At 44.1% G+C, this 13,108-nt stretch overlaps 1 protein-coding gene across 5 annotated transcripts in view; it reads right to left on the bottom strand.

Moving 5' to 3' along the window:
• The window catches only part of LINGO2 (leucine rich repeat and Ig domain containing 2), a 5,916,036-nt gene that overhangs the window by 1,203,177 nt on the left and 4,699,751 nt on the right, over positions 1–13,108 (bottom strand). The gene's annotated exons all lie outside the window — the stretch shown is intronic.

Genomic DNA, 13,108 nt, shown 5'->3' with positions numbered 1-13,108 from the left:
GTGCGTTGTTCCACTGGCAACTGCAATCTTCTGCCTGTGACCAACAGGATAGGCAGTTGGTCCAGCCTTAATAGAAGAATAAATCGTCGCAGTTTTTTAGAGGGGCAGAGATTGAGATACCCCTGGGGTTGCATGAATGAGTACAACCTGTATTGTACAAATGCGCAGCTTTTCAGCGCTCTAAGGTGAGCGAAATTCTCTAACCAATCCCACATTTCTACCCGCTTGTCAAGTGCATTTTGAACTTCCTTAGAATATGGCCCTTCCCGCCAGGTCCATCCAATTGTAGCAAGAAGTTTCATCATCATCACAGATGGTGACTGAAGATTTTGTTTTTTGCACAGTTCTTGGAAGATAGTAGTCAGGAGAGGGTTAGATGTTATGCTACGCATTTTCAAGAAGTGCCCCAGTCTCCTTTTCATGACGATAGCCTTCATAGAGGGTAGTCCTAATTCCAATCGAATAATTGCCATCGGAACTCCCGGGCCCAGGCCAAGTATGCGACGCCAGAATTTCCCCTCGATGATTTGAAGCCAACTAAGATCTAAGTCTAGAAGTGATTCTAGACCATAAGTCATCATAGGGATAAATACCTGCATGTATAATTGGCGCGTACCCCAAAGCGTAAATCCTCCTTGCTTATTGGTAAAGTTGGCTATAAGAGAAGTTACTTGCGCTGCTCGCATTGTACGTGAGAGCTTAAGTGCCACATATTCCCCGTTGGGCTCAAAATCAATACCTAGATAGCGGTAGAGTGGGGCATATGGGATCAAGTTATTATACACCGAGAGGTTCACACGGGACACTCTTTTGCTGGAAAATCTCAATACCTTAGTTTTATCTAGGTTAATAATGAGACCATTGGATTCGGCGTACTCCCATAATGCTGTGGCTGATCTACGTAAGCCACCAATAGTATGGTCAAAGATGACCAAATCATCAGCATATGCCATAACGGTGCAGACAGAGTCCCCGATTTTAGGGGGGCAATTACGGGCAGAAGTTAGAGCAAGCGGAATATCATGCACATAAAGATTGTAAACTAGGGGGGCAGTCACACAGCCCTGTTTGACCCCCCTGTTTTGATATACTTTACTAGTCAGATGTCCCTCCTGGTCCAATTTTAACCTGACCGAGGTATTATGATGTAACAATCTGAGAAAAAATAGTATGCCAGCAGGGCAGCCTAGAGCAGCAAGTTTGGACCATAGGCGTTCTCTAGGAACCAGGTCAAAAGCTGCTTTAAAGTCGATGTAAAGTGCATACAGCGGTGGCTCATTTCTTTTATGGGCTCTTGCTCTCAATAGGATCATTAAAATCAAATTATACCCGGTGGAGTAGCCTTTTCTAAAACTACATTGGAATTTAGATAGTATATGGGCCTCGTCTACCCATGTCTTAGACCCCAATGCCCCACCTCATCTGATCATCTGGGCTATCCTGGGATGCCCATATTGTAGTCTTCTTCTTGGAAGAATCTACTGTTGGTGAGCTGCCTTCCTTGGTTCATCAAGCCAGTGCAACCTACTTTGCTGTGTTCCCCTGCCTTTCTGCATTCATCCTTGTTGTTACTTCTGCTTCTGACTTGCCTCTCCCCATTCTAGGAAGGATGCTGAAGAGGGAAAACCCAAACATACCTTCCTTCCCGATGGAACCCCAAACCAGAGGAAGTTTCCACGACAAAACGACCACCGACCGTATGAGTGTGCACCAATCCCCACTGCTCCCATCATCAGCATGCACCGCAAAAGATACCCGGCCAGCCAACCATACAACCCTGCGGTGGTACGAACCCTACCCTAAGTGTGTGAGGAGAGGCAAGACCGAGCTGGAGACAACTAAATGGACAGAATTGACTAACAACACCACAAAAGCAATGCTTCGAGTCATTAGAGACATCATGACGACATAGCTACGTTAGACAGGAAGCACACGTGTACTGCGCACATTCAGGACATTCACATACCAACCTACAGGATGAACACATGCGTACAGTTCTATGATATAGAGGATGGTCACATATACATACTGTCTGTACGTTTATTATTTTGCCACAGCACCACAGAAGCGCAAGATGCCAGAAGAGATTCTGCACATGCTTGCAAATGCTACTTGCTATTAACGTTATGTACGAACAGGAGCACTCGAGGGACCTGACCGACCATGTCTCATTTTTTAACCAATGGACATTATGCAGAACACATATTCAGAGCCGGAGTAGGCCTTAGGAAAATCCAGCAAGCCAAGATGATGTCACATAAACCTCAGCTGCAAGATGCTGTACATGCAGAATCATCATGGCAGACGCAACAGCAGCCCAGGCCACGATGTTGCAAGCAACATTCCACACACACCGAGCTAAGATGTTACCGGCCCCAGTCGGGACTCGTCCATGCAAAATACAAAACAAATCGAAGTAATTCAGCCTCACACACGGTGGCCTCCCACATGATTCGGCCAAAGCTGATATGATGCCAAGACCTACAGGCTGGGAAAGCACAGCAGCTTCATGCCTAGGACCAAGGCTGCAACAAATCGCAACATATCAGCAACGATATATGCTGGGAAAGGAACGCTCTCGTGGCAGTAGCATACCCACCCCATTGTTACTCACTGTCACATAGTCACACATTGTTATACACATTATCCATGGCCAGGTGTCTTGTGGGTTGGGAACAAAGTTTGTTCCAGGCTTGGGGACCGCGGCCTGGGCAATCAGAACACTGGGGGCTAGCGGCAGGTGGCGGGAAACACTAGCCAATCACTGGGAGGGCTAATGTATCAGTTCCAGAGTAACAATTTTTAGAGATGATCCAAGTACATCACCTGACCCAGCGGCTCCACTAATATTGTGCACTACATGTCCCCATACTGGACCTACCACTCAGGGAGCCAATCCTGTGTGGTGTTAGGTTCGGAGACGGAACTCACTGAGTGACGCAAATATCAACGTCATTTTCCCATAAAATCGGCCTGCAAGCCAAGGATTGTGTGATTTGCCTGGAGTACTCCATGTAGATGATTTCTGTGGTTTATGCTATTAAACTTCATAAATGCTTGCTCCTGGTGTGGACCTTGACTTCTTTGGGAAAAGGGAAGGAGTTAGTGCCTTTCCTGAACCAGAGGTCCGCTAACAAATTGGAGGCCCCAGCGAGATTGTTTGTGATGTCAGCTCGGCCAGTTGCTGCCCCCTCTGCCGCCAGACCTCGGAGGACTGCAGGACACTAACAGGAATTGCGAGCAAACCGTATTGAGAAACCTGAGATTGGTCGTCGGGAGCCGACTTCAAAATCATTCCACCCGTGGTTGGCGAGTTGTCCAATGCAGTCCAGAGGAAGTCGAGATGAGCTAAGGGCAGAGAGTCAGCGGCCGAGCAGCAACTGAAGACGCAGAACTAAAGTAAGTGTGGTCCACACAACAAGCAACCAAATATTTTGTGGGTGGGGATGTGTAAGTAAGAACAAGGGCAATGTGGCATTGTCATAATTGTTGGTAAAGAGGTGTTGCTCATAACGTGTGCGGGCCTAGGAATTGGAGCAGAGGTAGTCCATTTTCTGTGTTTAGTGAGTGTTCAGGTTGTGGGGCAATGTGCTCCCAAATAAAGCAGGGGTTGGCATGCTGACAGGTCTGGACAGTGATCCTACGTATAGGGGTGTGGTTTTCCTATTAGTTGAATGTTCTAGTACAGTGAATAGATGTCGTATTCCCGTAAAAGTTAGCTGGAGCTATCTTAGATGGCGGAAAGTTGTCAACTGGTTAAGTTTCCCTGGTGAGAAGCGTATCACACATTTCGATGCTCCACGTACCTTTCATAGCACTCGATGCGCCCTCGAGGGTCTTTCACTATACGGGAAGAGTCCTCAGCCTAGCAACAATCTCCATTTGGAGGAAGTGCATCCACAATCGAGCTACACGAGTCGCACTGGATTTGGACTGCATGCTGAGCACACCGTGCCGCATTAAGTAAGTGCACCCAGGGTTCTTTGTATCCAGTTCTATCACCTTCACTAAGCAATCAACCAACTCCTTTATCCATTGCGATACGTTAAGAGTCTCACTCACTTAATTACTGGGATACTTACAGATTCGACTAAAAGGCACATGCCATCACTCGATCCATGAAGATACGCCGCTGACGGCAATCGCGTGAAAGCACCGCAACGCCCCTATATGAACACGTACCTTGACGGGGTGAGTGATTGGAATACGTTTACAGACTGTTGTTTCATTGAAGATACATATCTAAACAGTTTATCCGCACTATTCATTGCAGCTTATTGTATACCCGCCCGACATTGATACCACTACAGAACTCACGTTCCACCTTATCCCTCTGCACACGCAGAACCACCTCCATACGCACCAACCTTAAGGATTTATTTAGTCATGGTGAGCATTCATTCAAGCTTCCCTCATATTAACCCGTTGGTTATTTTTGGTCCTGGTTGCTTGTGGCTTTGGATACAATTCAAACCTGCAAAGTGTCAAGATACTCCGAGATGATCCTGTTTTTGTTTGACATAATAATTGAAACATTGTGCATGTCATCTCACTGGTTAAGTTTACTGGAAGATGTATAATACTAGATAGGCTATGGAAATTATTTGGTAGCAACACCAGCCTGATTGTCCCTTTCTTTATATTTTTTGATACTCAGTACTTGCACAAGACTCCAGGCTCATGAAGAAGAGAATAGATTTCTCGAAACGCGTCAGCCACCCTCAAAAGAACTGAATCTTCTCTGGTTCCTACGTTTGGAATAAATGCCACCTGTTTTTTACATTTAAAGAATGGATTGCATTATTTAACTTTAATTTAACTTGCTCTTCCTTCATTGAAATATATAGAAATACATGCTTATACTGCAAATTGATTGAAATAGCGGTTAAGGCGTCGTTTTGACGCATTATTAGGGTGTGCAGGGGACGGGAGGGTTCCAGATTGGATCCTCTTCTCTCTTTCTTTGTATATCTAGGTAGCCCTGTGCCACTTTTCCTCCCCCGCACCCATAAGCTACTTTTATTCTTTCCTAAGGTATTGCTAACCTTTTACATCTGAATCAGGAGTGTGCATCTTATACCCCTTTTTTCGAGAAGCGTATCACTTGTCAGGCGACACAACGGGTGCAGTTTAATCACTAAAACAAATTGATGATTTATACTCCACTCTGGCGGAGTTGGGAAGACAGCTGTGGGAATTGTGGGTTATCAATGTGGGGTTGACTTGAAGGGGTCATTGTCTTATGTGCGCACATGTTTTTTTGTTTATGAACTGTTAGCTTGGTGACGTCACCCATAGGCCATCGCATAGGACACTGTGTTATTAGTGGGTACAAGGGCAGCAGCGCAATGCTGAGATTGTGATAATGTAATAAAGTAAAGTTGAACTGTTTAACACACAAATGTTTATCCTTGCCCTGACAGTGGAGAGTCAAAATCCTCAATTAGAGTTCAGGTAACATATGAAACAAACTACGATGTACCACAGGGGTTTGGGAGGGAGGACATCATACGGTGTGACCTCACAGGACACCGGAGGGATGGGGCAGTAATAATAAACCGTATCTAGTCATTTCATCGAAAATAGTTTAATCTAATGCCACACCATCGAATTATATTCAACAAAATGCATTACCATCGAATTACCTTTTCGTTGACTATAATTCGATGGTGTTATCGAAATAAATGCTGCCATTTATTGGGTTTAAAACAATAATGGGTTAGGGTTAAGAGTTAGGATTTGGGCTAGGGTTAGATTAAGGGATAGATTAAGGGTTAGAGTAGGGTTAGAGTTAGGGTTAGGGGATAGGGTTGGGGCTAGGGTTAGAGATTTGGGTTAGGGTTTGGGCTAGGGTTAGATTAATGGTTAGATTAATGGTTAGATTAGGGTTAGAGTTGGGGCTAGGGTTAGATTAAGGGTTAGATTAAGGGTTAAATTAGGGTTAGGGGTTAGGGTTGGGGTTAGGGTTAGGGTTTGGGTTTGGGTTAGGTTAAGGGTTGGGGATAGGGTTAGATTAAGGGTTAGATAAGGGTTAGGGTTGGGGTAGGCATGGGGTTTGGTGCTGCTGGGGGGGGACCCCCCCACAATATACAAAAAAACATTAAAACGTTACAAGGAGCTGGCCAGTGCTGAAATTTCAGCACTGGACAGCTCCATGTTACGTTACAAAAAAATGCATTGAAACGCTATTGTTTACATGTAAAAGTGCATTTCCATTGAACCCAGTCCATTTAAATTTTCAATGGACTGGTTTTGATGGAAAGGAACTTTTACATGTCAAAGATAGCCTGTCGATGCTTTGGTAAACAATGCTTTTTTCCGATGATGTGGCATTTCAATGCTTTTTTTTGATGAAATTACTAGGAACCATAATAAACAAAAGGGGACACTCGTGCACACGGGGTGGACACACTGGGACATGGGATGACACACCATGATCATGCACTATAGACATGCCAGACATTGGCGCAAACGTGGAGGATGAGAGGGGCCCTATACAGGTGCGATTATATTGGCGCACACCTCAAGAGAGGGCCGCGTATTCACAAATGCTCCTTTTAAAAAGGGGAGGGACAAGACCACAGTATGTACCGTGGAAACACACAGACAAGGAACACATAAAGTGCAGTTACCATCCTTGAGTAGAGGAGCGGGGAAATGGATATATGAAATAGAGAAGTTAAAGGCAGGACATTGTCTTGCGGTGGGTGACGTAAAGGGTTTGCTGGTCTCCATACTGGGTGACGCAGTGGATGACATTTGGAAAAGGGCGGCGTTCCCAGGAGTGACTACCCAGAACACAACACATGACAGATCCCCATTTGCAAACTGTAGACATGCGGTGTGGCAGGCACTGCGGACACAATTTCCCCACACATCAGACATAGGTGCAATTACGACCCTGTTAACTATATCCAAGAAATTCAAGAACTTTGGTGCCTCGAGACGAGGGAGACATGGGATAAAACAATATCAATCTTTTATCACATCTTGATACAAGTGTGTCCAACGCAGGTGCAGAGACAACTGAAGAAAAAGATGCAAATGGCAGCAAAGGCATGGTCAGAAGTACAACTCACAATAGTGCACAATTGCAGACTGTGGCACGAAAAGATGAAGCAAAAGGCAGAGGATAGAAAAGCAGATGAAGCAACATTATTCCAAAAGAACCTATCCAAATATGCTCTAGAAAGAGCCCTAATAACGAGCCGCAGACAGCAATATCACAACCCCAACCTCCACCCCAACAGCAGCAGTAGTATAATACATATAGCAATATGCACCACAAATGGGAGGAGGATACATAGGAATGGGCGGGTATCAGAACAATTATAGAGGAAGAGGAGGGTTACAGAGAGGGTAGGTTTTTGGACCACAATCACATTGCCCCGGGAGGAGGGTTCAGGGGATACCAACAACAAGGTCAAAAGGGACAGCGAGAGGTAGGAGAAGGATTCCTATGGCAAACCCGAATGCCACCCCAGTGCTGGACATCCAGGGAACTAGGTCAAGTGCCCCGCACATGTAGGAGTGTAGGCAAACAACAAATATGGGGTGAACAAGGGCGACAAGGTTACCAGGGCGGACACAATGGGTAGTGTATGCAAGACACCTTACAGACAGGCCAACAACAAATTCTGCCACACCAAAGCATACATCTGCCACAGACACCACACCAAAACATGCCAGGAACACGACAAATACAAACACAACCAGCACAACAACAACAACTAGTGGCTGCACCAGTGGCCCAACATACACAAACTGTGCAGCAACTGACACATCTACAGGACAACTCAGCACAACCTATGGACACAATTGCAGTGGTACCAATAACTAGGATGAGCGGGGTAACTATAGTGGGACACAACCCCTACACAGGAAACGGACAATCGCTATACCCACAATAGGACAGCATACAGACAAACTTGTTGTGTCCCATCCTATGGTTAACACCTAACCCTGCAGAGGAACCTTGCATAAAGGTGGCAATACCTTTTCCTTTCTTGTTGACAATGTGGCCACTAGGTCATGCATACGGGAGGGAAGGTACACTTTGTCAGGCGATGCCATGAACACTCAAGGATTTTCTTGGGCTCGATAAGTGGTTCCCTTTAGTGATAACATCTCCTTATCAATAGGAGGTCATGACTTATCTTTGCCTCTACTCTACTCTAAACAAGCACCTGTAAACATACTGGGCCGCAACATTATGAGCAGACTGAACATGAAAATATTCTTCACAGACAAAGGCATAGTGTGCTCCGCACCAGGCATTCACATGCTCACAGCCAGACACATACTAAAGGCATACTGCGGGAAAAGTGCACAGATGGGGGAGCCGATTGATCCCGAAATGTTTCAATACGGGACAGATATGGCACTTGCATGGCTACAAGGAATAGCATGGAAGATTTGGAGAAGGCCAGGTGAGTACCTCTTCAGGTGGAAGACACCAACAGATGAAAAGGAGGGAGCATTCATATGAATTGATATTGAGGGAATTGTGGAAAGAGAAGACTGGGTTGCAGAGCACGCCCTAGATGACAAGGGTAAGGCATGGAGGGTGATAATATCACTATCAGAAGGGTGTCAATTAACTCAGGTGTCAGATGAGGAGCTATTCTCATAAGAGGAAGGGAAAAGTGAGATGATGATGAGAATGAGTGTATACTTCTGGTTACGCATAATATACATAGAGGTAGCCCAACAAATTGAAATGGCACTAGAAGCACCCCTCGCAGAACCATCTCCCTTCTGCGAGAAAGATCTAGCAAAGGTAGCCAACACACTATGGACAGCAAGTCCATATGACGTAGCATGCATAGATAGCATAGGGGGAGTGAAATTTAAGCTGAAGAAGGGGGCAATTTTACCCAGAGTCAGACAATATCCCCTGACAAAAGAAGCAGATGAAGGCATTAATGAGACAATCAGTGTCCTCATAGACAGAGGTATCCTAGTACCATCAGAATCTCTATGTAACACTGCTGTGTACCCCGTCCGCAAGGCAAATGAAGGGTCTTGGTGTTTTAGCCAGTATTTACGACCCCTCAACCACATTGTAGAGGCAGAATACCACATAGCGGCTAACCCTGCCACGATACTCTGTGGCATCCCAGCTGAGATGGCACAGTTCACTGTTATCGACCTCAAGAATGCCTTTTTCTCAATTCCCTTAAATCCAGACTCACAATATCTGACAAGCTTCACATACCGCAATCAAATATGGAAACACACTAGATTGCCCCAAGGATATTGTGAATCACCATCCATCTTTAACAGAGTGATCCAGATGGACTTGGGCAATTTCCAAACAGAGAGCATGATCCTACAGTACATAGATGACATCCTCATTTGTAGCACCACAGAGGAAGTGTGCCGGATGGACTCATTACACATGCTCACTGTCTTAGCACAAAAAAGGTTACAAGGTAGACAAGACAAAATTACAATATTGTCAGAAGGAGGGACTATACATAGGTCAGCTGATATCTCAAAACGGCAGGCACATAGCACCAAAGAGAGCACAGGCAAAACTTGACACACCTCAAGCAAAAATGGTATTGGAGCTGCAACAATTCCTCGGCCTCTGTAACTACTGTAGGGCATGGGTTTCGACTACAGCACCAACAGGTGTCCTCTACTTACAACCCTTAAGGAAGCACAAAGAGGACCGATTCAGCTGGGGTGGTCAAGGAAAATGACAGATGCCTTCCATGAACTGAAGGAGGCAATATCTACAGCCCCGGTTTTAGGGCCACCAGATTGCAAAAAGGAATTATTTATATTCTCACACTCGGATGAGGTGGTCATGAAGGTAGTTCTCACGCAAAAAACTAGTATGGGCCACCAACCAGTTGCATTCTAAAGTGGACAATTGAATCCAGTAATGACAGGACACTTGACTTACAAACAGTATTTGGCTGATGCAGCATTCACTGTAGAAAAGGCATAATCAATAACTATGGGATGCTCCACCAAACTTTACGTGGAACATGCCCTCTTTGCGATCCTGCACAAGCCTAAAAATCACACTGATGACACAGAGGGCAAGAGGATATGAGATACTACTGTCATGACCGGAATGAAAAATGGTGAGGTGCAAAAATGTAAACCCAGCACACTTCTTGGCAGAAGAATACAAAAAAGGACAATATGCCCATGATTGTACTAATGCCATTGAAGTATATACAGCAACACAGAAGGTGGAGGGAGATGCACTTGAGGGGGAGAGGTACTATTTATTGATGGTTCATCCATAATTGATCAGAACGGTGGGATCAGGAGAACAGGTGCAGCAGTGGTTAGGCTAAGAGAGGTGTGGGGTACATAAGGACCCACTCAGCTGTACTTCACCACATCACTTTGCTGCATTAATGCAAGAAACAGCAAAATGGCTGTGCTGCCTCCTGTGCGCGCCAGGATCTCAAAATTGCGTTTTTACAACCACCAGAAAAATGGCTGCAACATTTGACAATGAATTAAGTAAATAGGCAGCATTGCCTCGCTGAAAAACCGCAGAATACCTTTTTAAAATGAAACCTTTTCACTCTTTGTAAAAGCTGCTTTGACGCCAATTCCATCCATTCATTTTCAAACCACTGTGATTAAAAAGGCCATGCCATGCTCAGGATCATCCATTGTGTCTCAGCAAAACCGGGCCTAATTTCTGAATGACAGCCCCTGTCAAAAGTAACTTCGAAAAAGTAACCAAGAACTCTGCTTTTACTCGCACGGGAACGCGTGCATATTTCTCCACAATGTGTCAAACACCAGCGGTCTTCGAAAGAACTATAACTATCTGAGCCTGCTCAGTTTCATATACTAGTGTTCAGATAAAACTCATGCATTCAAAGAAAAATGACTTTAGCTGCAAGGACATTGTGGAAATCTGAGTGAGCTGCCCAAAACCGAATTAAAGAAAGAAATGTCAGTTTGCACCTCGTGTGAAAATAGGCTGCTTACAAAATAAGGAAAAATGAATGCCTTTGTTTTAAAATAGTACACTGGTAAATAAAGGTTTTACTTGTCTTTAGAAATATAAAGGGGTTTGTTACTGGGGAGAATATATCACATGTGTTATTTGAAATAACAGGCTTATTTAATTCTGGATTTAAGGTCAAAAGTGAAAGATGTTAAACCCAGGGTTACTTGAGTTACCAAGTTGAAAAACAGGTTTTCTGCCAAAAAGGCTATCTCTTCCAGCAGATCCTGCCAACCCACTGATAATCATAGGGTGGAGCAGACTTTCGTCTCTGTTGGAATTCAGGACAATGCCGCTTCCCAGGAAAGGAAGCCAGAGGTGTCAAAGACCATAAAACTTTACTCAGGCTGAAGCAAACCCCTATCCTGTTTGAAAGGAAATGCCAGTTGGTGTCAGCCGGGAAGATAAAAATGACAGTCAATGACTCCCATTTGTTCTTAGGACTATTTTATAAAGAACATGAAAAGACTTGTATCTCAGCTGCCAAAATTGGTAAAAATGTGGACTTTTCACTGCGTAAAAGTGGAATTCCGGCCTGTATTTTAAAACTTGGTAGAATGTCTTGACACACTCTGGACATAAATGTTGATATATGTTGTATTACAATAAAAGCATCTATGTTGCAAACGTAACACTTTGTATATACATCCCTGGGGATAATTTGCATCTGTGTACAAAGTTGGGGAATTTTAGGCAAAATCTTTCATGTTTAAAATTACCAAAATGTATCAGAAAGGCAAAACAAGGTCACACAGACTGGAGGTTTGGACTGATCTGTTCTGCACATCATATGTAACCTGAGTGTATAATTTGCCAAGAGATTGCAAGTAAAGAAATGTAGGTTTTTGGCAAAATCGGATTTTAAGTAAAGTAAATATGGGAGTGTTGGGTCTTTGTAAACTTCACCTCATAAACCTGACATCATCCCCTTAGAAATCCAACAAGCAGAGAGCAAGGCAGAGATTACTACCCTTGCCCAATCCTATTTTTAGGGGCGTGTGTAGTAAAGCCTGCCCCATCATATACTGTGATGATGTCATCCGACATTATAAATAAGGGCCCCTGACAACACACAGGGACACACTGATTCCTGACTGATTCCTGATTTCCTGCCTTGCGTCCTGCCTGTTCCTGTCTTCTTCCAATTATCCATCTAGAATCCAGATCCCAACCACAAGGCCAAACCTTGCTGAACCTGCTTCAGCTAGGCCTCAATTTTTAACTATCCCAATAACCAAAGCGAAGCTGTGGATTTTTGGGAAAGCATCCTGAATGTAACCTGGCTTGCTGCTCACTAAACGCAAACCTGCCATTCAGCATATCTGTATTATCCATTAACCAGAAGTGCTACCTGGTATCTAGTCCATGCCTGCTGATTTTGTCCGGCTGTCCTGTGTTAGACCGGATCCGTGTGGTGATCCAGAGCGTTGACTGTCCAAAATCTAAACTAAACGTGGACTGTGAGTATCAATAGGAACCATAGAAAACAATAGCATACCTTGCCTTGTCTTGTCCTATCCCAATCTCTAAACCATTCTATCCTTACCTTAATAACTTGTAACATTGTCAGAATCCGTATTGCAACCCTGTCATTGATTTCTAGTGCAAGCACTATGTATTTAGTAGTTCTTGTAATTCTGCTATGGAGGGCGCTCAGGAACTAGGGTTGAACTCATGAATCAACCCTGGAGCTGACTGTGTCCCTCTTTGGTATTCTAGCCTGAATGCTCTAGTATAGAGTAAAACTATTCTTGTCCAAATTGATTGTCTTTTCTGTTTTCACTACCCGATTTATTCTAAAAATGCACCTCATACTACCTTTCATATCTCCCTCAGTTTAATAGCTAGAGACTTAATTTCACCTCCTGATTGTACCTAAGATCTATAGCTACACCCCAACCAAAATACTCCAAATCAGTGAATTTCACCCGTTTTTATAAAAAAAACATTTGGTTAATTTCAAGTGGGTATGAGCATTTTTGCAAAGTTTTACACGTGTTATTTTTACTATTTTTTTATTTATTTATTATTTATTTATTTTGCATTTTTAAAGCGCTCACACAGCCCGCGGGCATCGAGGCGCTGTTACAGGAATTGTTCTTTTTTTTTTGTTGCATAATT

The sequence above is a fragment of the Ambystoma mexicanum genome, chromosome 6q (genome assembly GCF_040938575.1).
Source record: "Ambystoma mexicanum isolate Mex_15411 chromosome 6q, UKY_AmexF1_1, whole genome shotgun sequence".
Taxonomy (NCBI): domain Eukaryota; kingdom Metazoa; phylum Chordata; class Amphibia; order Caudata; family Ambystomatidae; genus Ambystoma; species Ambystoma mexicanum.
The sequence above is the reverse complement of the archived record's forward strand: the minus strand, read 5'-3'. Positions and strand labels throughout refer to the sequence as shown.